The sequence below is a fragment of the Magnolia sinica genome, chromosome 18 (genome assembly GCF_029962835.1).
Source record: "Magnolia sinica isolate HGM2019 chromosome 18, MsV1, whole genome shotgun sequence".
In the NCBI taxonomy this organism is placed as follows: Eukaryota; Viridiplantae; Streptophyta; class Magnoliopsida; order Magnoliales; family Magnoliaceae; genus Magnolia; species Magnolia sinica.
This window is the reverse complement of record NC_080590.1, coordinates 54,794,068-54,807,243: the sequence shown is the minus strand read 5'-3', so window position 1 is coordinate 54,807,243 and position 13,176 is coordinate 54,794,068. Positions and strand designations below refer to the sequence as shown.

The 13,176-nt window shown below is 41.2% G+C and overlaps 1 protein-coding gene across 4 annotated transcripts in view; it reads right to left on the bottom strand.

Annotated features, from left to right (window-relative positions):
• Positions 1 to 10,863: 10,863 nt before the first annotated feature.
• LOC131233940 (uncharacterized) overlaps positions 10,864 to 13,176 on the bottom strand; it is a 38,713-nt gene continuing 36,400 nt past the window's right edge. For 3 of the 4 annotated variants that reach the window (XR_009165423.1, XR_009165424.1, XR_009165419.1), the window contains one exon: positions 10,864 to 11,209. The gene's annotated coding sequence lies outside the window, so the exon portion shown is untranslated. The remainder of the gene's footprint in view (positions 11,210 to 13,176) is intronic. The other variant, XR_009165421.1, reaches the window with a different exon arrangement.

The window sequence follows — 13,176 nt, the reverse complement described above, 5'->3', positions numbered from 1 at the left end:
ACCCACAACCAGTCTAATCTTTGTGCCCCTAAATATACAAGAAGCATTTTCGACTAGTCTAGTGTTCACACCCTCAATCAATAGAGGGGAAAACCTCCCCGCTCCAGCAATCAACAGGGGCACACCTTACCAATCTCAACTTCAATCAACCAAGGGTACACCCTGCCTATCTCAGCTTTAACCAACCAAAGGCATACCCTGTCTGTCTCAGCTTCAACTGACCAGGGGCACACCCTACATGTCTCAATTTTAATCAACTAGGGGCACACCCTGCCAGTCTCGGCTTCAAGCAATTAGGGGCGCACCTTGCTTGTCTCAACTTCAACAGACTAGTGGCACACCCCTGCCTGTCTCAACTTCAATCAACCAGGGGCACACCCTGCCTATCTCAGCTTTAGTCAACCAAGGGTATGTCTTGCCCGTGCCGCTTGCATCGTCATCTGCATCAGCATCATCAGTCGACAACCAGGGGTAGAAGACCTCACCATCTAGCCACAACAATGAGAGACAGAAGGAGTTTGTCCTCTCAGTCATAAACGTACAATACTCCGATTAGGAAATCCCATACCATAGTCTTGAGCTCGAGATTACAGATTATATTCCTCTTGCATGCCTATCGAATCAAACTATGTCTTCCTTCCTGCTGAGCACCAAATCTTTCAATAAAAATCGGCATCGATCGCGACCGTCAACTCATTATCCAATGGACCGGATCATATTTTGAAAATACAAAAACATCTCCCCAAAGAGACAAAATTGTGGGACGATGAATCCAATCAGTCATAGATCGGAATGTTAACCAAAACACCAGTGGGACATGGATCCGATCGATCATGGATCGGAATCTTGACAACAAAACCCGCGGGATGACAGACTCAATTGGTCGCAAATCAAAATCATGATGACCATCCATGGACAAATTTGCATCATTCATAAAAACCAGAGTTGATCACAACCAACCTTATGAATCAGTTAAAAAACAATCAAGTCTGATTACCATGTGAGATGATAGAACTGATCGACCATTGGATTCTTGATCACAACCACCAATCAGACTTGCATCAAATGAACCATCCTTAGCAGATCTCAGTCCCACTTGCGACAACCAGAATCCAAGCAATAAAACATGGCATCTTCAAAATCCATAATCCCCAGCTAAGTCAATCACTATTAGCATGCACACTAGCCCCTTGCATATTTTCAATAAAAACTAGCATACTTGTAGTTCCATAGGCATCCCCGGGGGAGACGACCAGTAGTTGGACATACTTTAAAATCTTCTTGCAACAAAAACTCCCACGGAGTATCACTCCCCAGGATGGGGCAACTTTCACAATCACAAAACATTTGCATAATAAGCATCAGACTTCCGAGGCACTAAGAGATCTTCCATATCTCTGGGTGGGAGTTTGTGCAAAATCAAATAAGATCCGATATCTTGCGGTTTCCTCGGATATTATCGGATCTGAATGCACATCAAAATACGATCGGACTGAACTCCAGTGTCATCTCCATTGTATCAAATGTTAATGCTCTGAAAAGACGATAGGCCAAACCTGGTAAGAAGAAATAATCCAAATGGATCCTTACTCTTGCTCGGGTGGTAGACTCTTAGGAGTTTCAACACCCGGTCAAGGGTTCGAGTATCCATAGGTGGTGAAATTCCACTAGCGTGAGTGTGTGGGGGTGTGTGTGCGTGTGTAAAAAAAATAAAAATAAAAATTCAAATGGCGAAAAAGACAAATTGTAACCTAACTGTCAAAACCAGAAGATTGCATGAAAAAATGTCGCTCGCACATACCTAGGCATGGAAGCTTACGGAATTTGATCGAGTCTAAGTCAGCATAGTGAGTTCCTCATAAGGCATAGTGACGATCAAACAAAAAAAGTACTCTTGGGGTGATATGAGAAGCAACATACAATCCAGTACCGAGTAAGTATCCTTATAATGCCACAGAAAGTGTATGGCCTCTATTGTACCTTTTCGATGTTAGTATCAATCAGGAGTGAAAGGGTTGAGATTGGTGGCTCATGTAGGAACATTCGCAATGTTTTCTTTAAACTCTCGCAATATATGCGACTTATCTATTTCCAAGCAACCAGCTGACACAGACACAAATTCAAGCAATGAATCCATGTTGCAATTCATGACTGACTAGCAAAGGCGAGGTGTCCACTCGCTTTGACATTCGGTTGCACACTTCTACCAAAGAGGGGCATCTATAGATACCTCACCCCAGGCTGATAAGCTGATAGAGTTTGAACGGATGGATGAACAATCACACCCTGATCCTAAACCCTAACCCTAGAAGCCTAAGCCCTAGGAAACTCAGTCCTAAACCCTAAACTCAACCCAATCAACCCAATCAACTTGGTCAGCCTAATCTTAAACCCTATGAACCATAAACCCTAGAGCCTCGAGTCAACTCACTCGATCAGCCTACCCAAACCCATAACACAGTTAACTCACCTAGTCAAGCACAAACCAAGCCCAAACCCAAGCCCAATTAGAGAAATGACTGAAACCTCAAAAGTAGCAACCTTCGCAACAAAGCCTCCACACGCTTAGAGGATGCTGCCTGCCAAAGCAAGGAGTCTAAGTAGGGACTGCCAGGTTGTCGCCAGACACATGGCACTCCCCTTCTTTTGGGTAGCATCCCTCAACCTTATGGTTACTCCTTTTTCGAATCTTAAGTACGCGGTTAAGGTGTATTTACTCTGATGCCCATCTCCTTATCCAAAATTACACTTTTACCATCTCATCCAACCCATGAGATGCAATGTGGCAATCTCTAATTTCAGCCATTCAAACACATTTTACCCTTAGGATCACCAGAAATTACTAAAAAACTAGGGTTTGAGACTAAATAGCTCCCTCTCCTTTTCATTTAAAAGACACCAATCCTTTCCATCCTTAAGAATCCACTCTCATCCCTTAGCCTTAACCATACCCTTAGTCATTCCTCCACCAAGGAGAGTGGGAGTGATTGAGAGAGAGCCCAACCTTGGTCTAGCCTAGCCTGGCCAGAGTCCTAGCCTCCTGCGCCACCCAAGTTCAAATCTGAACAACTCAATCGAGCCTTGCGACACTACCATTCAAGCCTCTGTCAAGTTTATCAAACCAACACATTAGCATCGTGTAACATTCATTCTCTTCTCAACTCCCATGCTCCTCATATACATCAACATTATAGTTCATTTTCATCGTTTTCATGCATCTGACTGGTGGGTGTATGCTTTGTGGCTTGCCAATATAATGAGATCTTGTCCATCAAAAACCTTAGCCAGTTAGCCGTCGTTTTAGCATATTCATTGCATTCCATCATTTTCCATCGTATCTGACTGGCGAACGTATGCTCTGAGATCTGCCGATATAATCGCAAAAGGTCCACCAGAAACCTTAGCTGGTTGGCCATCGTTTTATTATAAGCATCCATACAACGTCAAGCATCTCATACATATACCCTGTACTTGATCATTTCGAACGTATACTCTGTGGCTTGCCGATATAGTCGAATTTTTCTTATCAAAAATTCAGATTAATCTATTACTAGTATCATTATATCGCATTACATTTTTTGCACGTGAGAATATTCTTTGTTCTTCATTAATCAATCGGATCTTGTGAAGTAAAGACCGTACATCTCTACGGGCAAAGTGAGTGCCTACCACATTCCCTCTTTGTAACCGCGGTTGCCTACTCAGAATCTCTAGAACGTAAAGTCACGAGTCATCTTAGGGTTATGCTTATTCAGTTTCTCACTCTTTAGTGTTTATACGGGCTCTAATCAGCTGTAAAATTGTAATAATTAGTTAGCGGCGACTATAGTAAAATATAACACTTTTACCCTCTTTAACAAAGGCACTTGAGCGAGGCAACCAAGTGGAAATAAGAGAGTGGATCTCTCATACCCTCTCGGGGAATCCACCCTCCAGCGTCCACAGTCACATTTCTAAACTGAGCCCAATCAATCTATTTAGCTTGTCCAAAACTGCATCGGGAGGAGCTAAGGCCAGTTGATTATCAGTCGACCAAACCCATTGTAACCTCTAAAGGCAGCGGATTTTAGGCAAATAAATAAAATTAAAAACCCATTGATACCACCCTGTTGTGGTCACTTCTGAGCGGGCTATGCAGGTTTTTGTTGAATGAGAATCTAGTCGAATGTGTATGGATTAGCTTATGAAGAATTCCAACTAATTTGTAGGATTTGATTGGCAACTCTCCGCATCTTTAACAACATTGATTGCAATGCTTGTAAGTTTCAAGATATTATTATAGCACGAAGATAGAAGCTGCGGTTAGGACTATTTGCAAGGCTTGTTTGGGAAGTTAGGGAATGGATACTGGTGCTCGCTGGCCTGCTGCCCACCGCCCTGAAATGCAAATGGGAAGAAGTGTTTTGTACCAGATTTTATTTATTTATTCATTATTGTTATTATTATTTTATTATTATTAATGGGATTAAGCTGAAGCAAAATGCAACATTCTCAATCTGGAGACACACCCAAACGTGTTGTCAAAAATTGCAGTTTGAATGATTTGTATTTCAGAGCTCCATAGTTGCTATCATTCTTATTTAAGGAGGTTGTGGAGGCCTGATTACCACCGTGAAGTGCTTCCGAACATTTTCTTCGGGAACATTCAGGGTCGGGCAAGACAATGGACTGATTCCAGGTGGGATTCACCTATTTATAAAACCTTAAAACTCAGGCCTCATGTTGTGAGACAGCACACAGGAACATCTCTCTCTCTCTCTCTCTCTCTCTCTCTCTCTCTCTCTCTCTCTCAGAGTATTCTCTTTCCTTGGTAAAGGCCTTCGAATAAATCAGACAGTCATTGTTGCACAGCCCACAAGATGGACAGTCTAGATTACCTAATTGTTCAACTGCAAGGTCCCTGTCATAGATACGCAACTAATGACTTCAAATCCATAGAGCAAAAGCGACTTCAGGTTCACATGTACGCTGAAAAGAAGAGGTATAATAAAAATTGTAGCATTTTGCTGCAGTTGCCTCGTGACTATCTCAGATACTGGAAAAAAAAACGTAATTTGGAATTCTCCACAATTAGAAATTCAAGGGTGGAAAAACAGCAAATGGATCATTACTGTGTTGTATTGGAATGGGCTCCACCCAAGCAACCATCGTTTCAAAAGAAGCCTCTAAAATCGTGAATTCTTTTTCTCACGCAGGAGCAAAACACAGTTTAACATATTGGACCTGTCATCTCCATGCCCCATCTCATGGACTTTTGACAACACGAGCATCCTAGAGGTTCTGGACATTGCTTAAGGAGAATTCTCTAGAGAAGATTAGATTTGTTTGGAGATATCTAGAATATTCTAGATAGCCTTCTTATAGTTAAAGAGTGATGTACAATAATCTAGAAAGATTATTGAGCAGTCTTAACTGTTAAATGTAGTAGGCTAAAAACTTCCTCACTATATATGGGGCATCCTCATTTGTAAAGCATCCAAAGGAGTTGCAAACTCTCTTTAGTAATTAAATGCAATGTTAGTCCTCTTGCCTTAAAGATTCTTGTGCTCTCTTCTTTTCAGGTGACTTGGCCATCACTTGGGCGGTTGGCTAACTCATTAACAAGGAGCGTGAATCGACATGGTCTAACGCTAGGAGGAAGAGCTTTGGTGCAGGGAAGATTGGCTACATGACATACCACCCATTAATGGGTTGATGATAAACGCTTCCCAAGTCTCACCAATAAGACGATCCTAAATGTAAAATCAATACATTTATGCCCCATTGGATGTAAACAATCAAAAGGAGGATTCAGTAGTTAAGATCATTTCCATTGGTGAGGCTTAAGGTAAGATTAGACGAGTGCCAATATTCGGAATATGTTAACTCAAACATGCTCATGATGGGGCCAACTAGGTGAGTGCTCCTGATTTTGGGACACGTATCAAATGCAGGGTGGAACGAGATCATGGCCTGGTGATTAGCAACAAGGTTCACATAAACACCTCATCTTTCCCTCTCTCCTAACAATCTGGGCATGACTTTTTCACATTGCAGATGTGAAAAAGTTTAATGATCGGCTTGTCATGGTCTGAGTGCTTCTCAAGAGTAGACCATGCAGCTCTACATACCTCCTCTATGAGCGAGCTAACAAACCACCCAGGTAAAGGGAGCACATGAGCAAGATTTGAAGGCAAGAGAAACTTATATTGCACTAAAGAACTCGAGCTCACAACTTTTTGAGGTTTATGAGGTCAGTAACAAATGAGGATCTGTTTCTTACTTATATAAGGATAGGACCCTTCTAGCAACTTTACATGAATGGCAAGGATGGTACCAAAAGACGATCATCCAATGGCTAAAGAATAGACCAGTGTTTCAAATAGCACCCGTAGCGAATGCTACGTAGCGTCCCAAATAGCATAAATCCCCTATAGCGTACGCTACAACTATGTAGCACATAGCGTCCGCAGCGTAAGCTACAATGTATTTTTTTACTATTTTATTTATTTATTATTATTATTATTATTTTATTTTTATTTTTTTTATGTTTTCTTTGTTTCTAATGTTGAGGAATGTGACACTCGTATTATATTGTGACTTGTTGTTTCAATCAGACATTATTAATTAAAGTGATTTGCTTAGAAAGTTGTTGATGTGATCATTATTTGATTTGGCTTATATATGTGGATTGGCTTTTGATAAATGATAACTAATAACTTTTTTGAACATGCTTATAATTGGTAAAATGAATCATCTTTTAGGCATATATATTCACTATTTATTATATTTGTCCTATTTTTAAATTAAAAAAATAGAAGTATCAAGTAGCTTACACTACACGCTACATATTTATGCTACATGCTATAGAGGGTTGAGCGCTACGCATCACACTACCGCTATTTAAAACACTGGAATAGACTTCTCTAAATGATTTTACACAACCATTTTTACAAGCCCCATTGGAGATCCTCTGGAAGCTTCCAAATCTCTACCCTATACTCTACATGCTCTTACCATCGTCTAGAATTCCCTACATACATAGTCCACAAACATAAGTCTCTGTGCACTATACGCATACCCTCTAGTGTATAAGAAGTGCCAAAAACATCTCCTAAACCTACTGCGTTGATGCCCTTGTGACCTTTCGTTAATGTTCTTCCATGCTCGGTCACCAAATTGCCAAAATGTTTTATCCTGCTTTCACGAGCCAATACCATTAGAATCAATTCCTAATGAGTCATGCACCAACCCACCCTAGTCTTGGTTGGGCATGCTCGCCTTATCCTCCACTTTAGATGCCACGTCAGTCTCAATCTCCTTGTCACCTTTAGTCAACCGCAAGGCCAAGATTGCCTTAATCTTGGCCTTTTCTCTTGTGCGCCTTACCCATACCCATATGGACTATACATGGAAGTCTCCCATCCTCACCCCAAAAGGGCCAGGCACTGGGATTTCCCTTGCCTTGTTCAAGTCCATGCCTAATAACCTTAAAAGTCCTCAAGCAAGATAGCAGTGCGACTTGTCTTGCCAACCCTTCCACAATGCGTAGCACCACATCCTTGGCCACACCTTGAATGGGTTTCTTGGTTGATGGCATTGATTCTACCCGAGTTCTTTACCAATGTCAGACCAAGTCATTTTGCTTGCACACGATACAAAAGTTGTGACTTCCCACATGTCCATCATGGTTTCTGTGGAATTCTCGTTGATATGTAGTACATCCATGTTCATTTACTCACGTCTAATGTTTTTGCTTCCATTGCCACTTCTTTCAACTCAATCAGTAACTTGATTCTCAGCCCTTTGTTCTCCCTGAGTTGGACCAAGTTCAAGGGTTTCTTCTACTGGTACTCACTCGCCCTACAATCACCATCATGGATGAAGTTACTCTAGCTCTTTGATGGCTCTTATCATTGCCCTGCTTGCCGTTCAATCACCCCCATGGATGAAGTTACTCTAGCTCTTTTGTGGCTCTTATCCTCGCCCTCCATGGCATTAAGGAGTGGCATCCACCAATATGTAACTCATCGTTACCTTCATCATCATTTTATCTAGCTCTTAGGGCACTTCCTAGCCAAATATGGTCCATCGCAAATGAAGTATTTGATCTGTCTCAGTTTTGACATATGTATCTTTGCCACTTTCCTTATCCTTGACATTTCTTCCTCTTGATGGCTTGTTAAACCCTCACGGTTGGCAGAATCTTCGCCTTCTCCCCTACATTTGCTATAACCATCCTCAGGAGATATGGCTTGGAAGAGTCGGCCTTTATAAACTCGATCAATTATTCTACCATGCCATGCTCATTGTTACATCACGTCGTTGCAGTTCCTACTAGGTCCAAGGTTGTATCCTATGCATGAAGTTGAGTTATTCATTCTCAGACATATTAGGAATCTCCAGCATGAGTGTCGAGAATTCCTTGCCATACTCGTGAATGGAACCCTGTGCTTCAACTGCTTCCCATTTCATTGAGTCAAATACTCAACATTCACACGATAGACTTGCCTCTTGACCTCCTTTTGAACTCCTCCCAAGTTACGATAGTGCATGCACCTTGCTTCATGTTCGCATGAGCATCCACCACCAAATCACCTTGTCAATGAGGTACATAACCATTGTCCACACCTGGCCCTTTCGTCCTCCAGTGAGATAGCCTCAAAATGTTGTGGCCACATAAAATTGCCCAACTACCTAGCGTCCCTTGATCCATTGAAGGTCTAGTGTTGTCTGGTTCTTGGTTGATCCCCCTTCGGCCATACTCCTGTGGGCAATGATTTTTTTCCATAGGGCCGAATCACCACTCATTTCCTAATCATGCTTTTATAGAGCATAGTGAGGGACTTTAGCACTTCAGCATAGATGCTTCCCTCTCCCGACGTTGAGTATCGGCTAGCTTGTTTAGGCACCCAACATCTCTCCCTTAAGATCCTCAAGCAAGCTCTCAAGGCCCCTTTTACTGCCTACAAACCAATCCTGCCCATCACTCACAACGATCTCCAATCATGCGCATTGTGCCTCCATCGAAACCCCAAGGCATAGGAGAAACGGGATCTCTCTTCACTTTCATGTGTCATCTACCCCTTTATGACCGTGCTCTAATATCACTTGCCATGACTTCAGTGCTTCCTCAAGCATAGACCGTACAACACTCGTATAAACCCCCTTTGTCATCGAGTCAGCCAATCCACCCAAATGTAGCCAAGCTACTTGGAAGAGAAGAGAGCACACACGAGAAGAGGAGCCCTCCATATATAGTGCTAAAAGGTCTCCGACTATTCAACATGAATGGCGAGGACGGTGCCACCTTAGTGATCCTCCAATGGCTAAGAATACAAAGAGCTTCTCTGGATGATTCAACAAAATCCCTTCTAAAAGACCCCATAAGAGAACTCTAGAAACTTCTAGAGATCTTTACACTACCCTGCATGCTTCTATTCCTTAGAATTCTCTACATCTCACGTACTCTAAAAGTCTCTACACCATGTACATAGCCTCATAGTGTACAAGTGCCAAAAGAAGTGAAGTCCCAGAATTAACCTCCTGCAAATGCCTGATATGTGACAAGCTGCTCACTAGACATCAACTTGGCACTCTTGGAAAAGCCATGGCAGAGGCCCACACTTACCCACTCACACAATATGGTCACAACTTGTAAGTAACCTCCCCAGCCCAATGGTATATGCACACTCCAAAAAGTGAACAAGTAAATAATATCATAGAAGACAAACATCGAAAAGAATGTAGCACCGACACAAGAAAGGTTAGGCTTGAGCAGTTGATTGCACACGATGATATAGGAATCCGACAGATGAAAGAAAACCAACAGTACTACCATGTCAACACAGTCAAACCAAACGGCACCTTAGCACAACTATTGTGCTACCCTCAAAGGAAATTCACACCTGTGGTTAACATGTATTGCCAGACAGACACGGAGTGCCCTAGCAATGAGTAATACAAGCGCACCCAAGTTGGCACTATGTTACACATGCATCACCATCCAACATGCTCAAAGTAGTTGGCTGCAAGGAAAAGCAGGGAACCCAATGATACATGTTTAACAAATGCCACTCACATGCCAACACAATCATGCCCAAAATTCCACTTCAGCCTAACTATTGGCATTATCCAAAAAGGGAAAACTGCGAACAGTTCAAGTCTCTAGCTTGCAATCCAAACAAGATCACTAGGCACGATTGTATTAATTCCAATTACCACACTCAAGAGCCAGACATCATTATTCATTGTCATTCCCTCTGCATCAGGTTTGCATAAACACCAACTAGATACTCAACAGAACACCTTTCTAAGTCCTACTTGTCTCAGCAGCAGCATTTACAAAATGAGGCTCTAGGGCTAAGCTACAATATGCTAGAGCTGTAGCAATTCATATGCACGGGCAATCCGGACTTTACAAAGTGTGGTCACCATAACAGATAGAGAATAGCCAGAACAACATTGGCTTAATGATCACAACGATTTTATTGGCAATCAATTTAGACTGCAGTCCATATCACACTCAACCCATGATGGTGCTCGCTATTTGTACAGTCTGCACCCAAGATGAGTCCCTTAGTGCAAATGCTGTTCAATTCTACCACGTCTCTAACATGGGGATGAAATGAACTGTGAAGGCTCCTTGTGGGAGTGGGATTTTAAATCCTGCACAGTTCCCAATTGTGTCGATGTTTTCATCGGGCAGGTGAAATGTGAATGCTAAGGATGGCTGGTCAAAAAGAAAGACCAACAGTCACATGGCTAACTGTTTAATCAAATATGCCCACTTTCAGACCTTAGGCCGAATAGAAAGTACATGGTAGGCTCTACCTGATGAAGGCCTGCATGCTGCATGAGGGGATTCATGAGTAACCATAGCAATTCGATGATGAAATGCCTACCACAATTGTAAACCTGCAACGATGTCAATCATCCAATATAAGAGCAAAAGAGGGCCACGGATGTATTTTAGAGGTGGCCCTCCTAATATTTTGATGTGTACAAAACAATTCTGCTCCGAAAGCAAAGAAAGAGATCTTTCTTTCCTTCTAAGCACACATAGCAAGGAAAAAACACAGCTTCTGGCAAAAGCTCAAAGAAGCAATCACCTGAAAGCTAAATAAAGCTCTAGTTCCACAGAAGTAGGGAAATGACATCAGTGAAGGATGTTGGTAAGCTTTCACCTGTTTAGCTGGAATCTGCCCCATGAATCAGCAGCTCAAACTAGCTGCACAATAACAAGTGGAAAAAACGAATCTTGTATGTTAGGGGATTAGAGCACAAAAGGTCCTACTGATAGAAAAGGAGTTGACTGAAAACAAAGTAACTAGGATAGGACTCTTTTTCGAAAATGTGTCATGATGACACGTGTCCATGTCTGTGTAAAATGTTCATAGACACACGTATAAAAATTAAAATTTTCACATTGATTTCCAGATTTATGATTACCATCATTGTTTATTTTTGGGACTTTTCTACAAGTAACCCATCAAATGATTATATTATACAACTAAACTATAACATATAGCTTTAAATATTTAAGCCAACTTGTTGGCGAATCTAGTCTTTAAAAGCCACAGTTTTTGACACCCCATATCCATGTCCAACAATGCATTCAAGTTGCATGGACACATGAATCTTGCTGCACCAGTAAATGATTATTGTACAACTTGATAGATCATTACATTGGTAATTTTATTAAACAACTCTGCATATAGTTCGATGCGCTAGCCAGCTGTCCCACACATGTAAAGGGTAGATTGTCAACAGGCTGAGACTGGAGTTCAGCCTGGATTTTGAACTATTCGGTATGAGCCTATCTAAGATATTTTATTGTTGGGCCCAGGACCAGCTGACGCAAGGAGGGACGTGATGAGGTCGATCACTGTCTTCCTCAAGGGATAACTACTTTGAATCCACGGAGCTCTCCGGACTTCTCATAGAGATTCCTCAAATCCACGAGGGATGAAAATAATTTCTAATAAATTTGAAATAAATTGATTGATGATAAAAAAATAAAAAATAATAAAAAAAAAAAACGAATTTACAATCCTTTAGATAATGAGCTCAAACCTAGGATGAAGTTTTAGACTCAAACTCAAATTCAAACTCCCTAAAAACATGACTTACTATAAATAGTAAACTTATTATTTATAGACAGTCACCATTCCTACTAGACTTCATGGTTTTTGGCCAAAAATAGTAAGAGTCCAATTTAGCCTAACCACTTTATTCTCCTAATTTTTCTAAGCCCTTTTCATGTTGGGCACGACTCCTAAAACTCAAAGGATAAAAAATTATGATCAAACTAAAACTTACTATTTATAGCAAAAACGAAAATAAAATGGACTTTTGACCGTTGATTTGATGGAATCTCGCAAATCCAGCATGGGCACCCCGGCATAGCAGGGTTGGTTGGCTAAAGTAGCTTCTCCTACCCCAAAATCATATATGATATGTTGAAAAACTCATTCCGGTTTGTGAGATACGACTGTTTTAAGGTTCTAACGGTCCTGATCACTTCTGCCTCCGATCGGACCTTCTCTAGTCCATCTTTGCCATGAAAGTGTCCGCGACCTGCTCTACATCAGCTATCCTGAAGGAGGGTAGACGTCAAGTAGGCAGCTGGTCATTGAACCTTTGCCAAGCAATTATAAGAATTCTTGTTCTGAATCTTGATTGGCGAAATAATATTCATAAAGCCACCCCAAATAGTTGGTACAAGCATGGTTTTAAATATTGTCCGATAAAACCAAGCATCACCCCGAGATGAGAATCCCTCTTTCAAATCTTGATTCAGAAAACATGATTAGTAAAGCCAACCCCAAATAGCTAGGGCAAGCAAAGTTTTAAATGTCATCCGATAGGACTCAGTAAATGTAACGCCCCGAGTAAATATTAGGGCCATAAATTATTTTTTTGTTTGTTTATTTATTATTTTTAGATCCAAACCGTTCATTTTATTTCTCTAACCCCACACTGGTAAGAGTATACTCAATCATTAATTGTCAAGGATCCAGGATGATCTTAACCTTTGGTTATAGATCCAGGTTATCAAAAGGAAAATCAACTGACTATTTTAATTCATTTATTTTAATTAGATAGCCCTACTCACGAAATCTCATCAAGATCACATGCAAACCTTGAATTACATGCAAACACATTCTTAGTCACAAATCTTAGATGCATAAATCA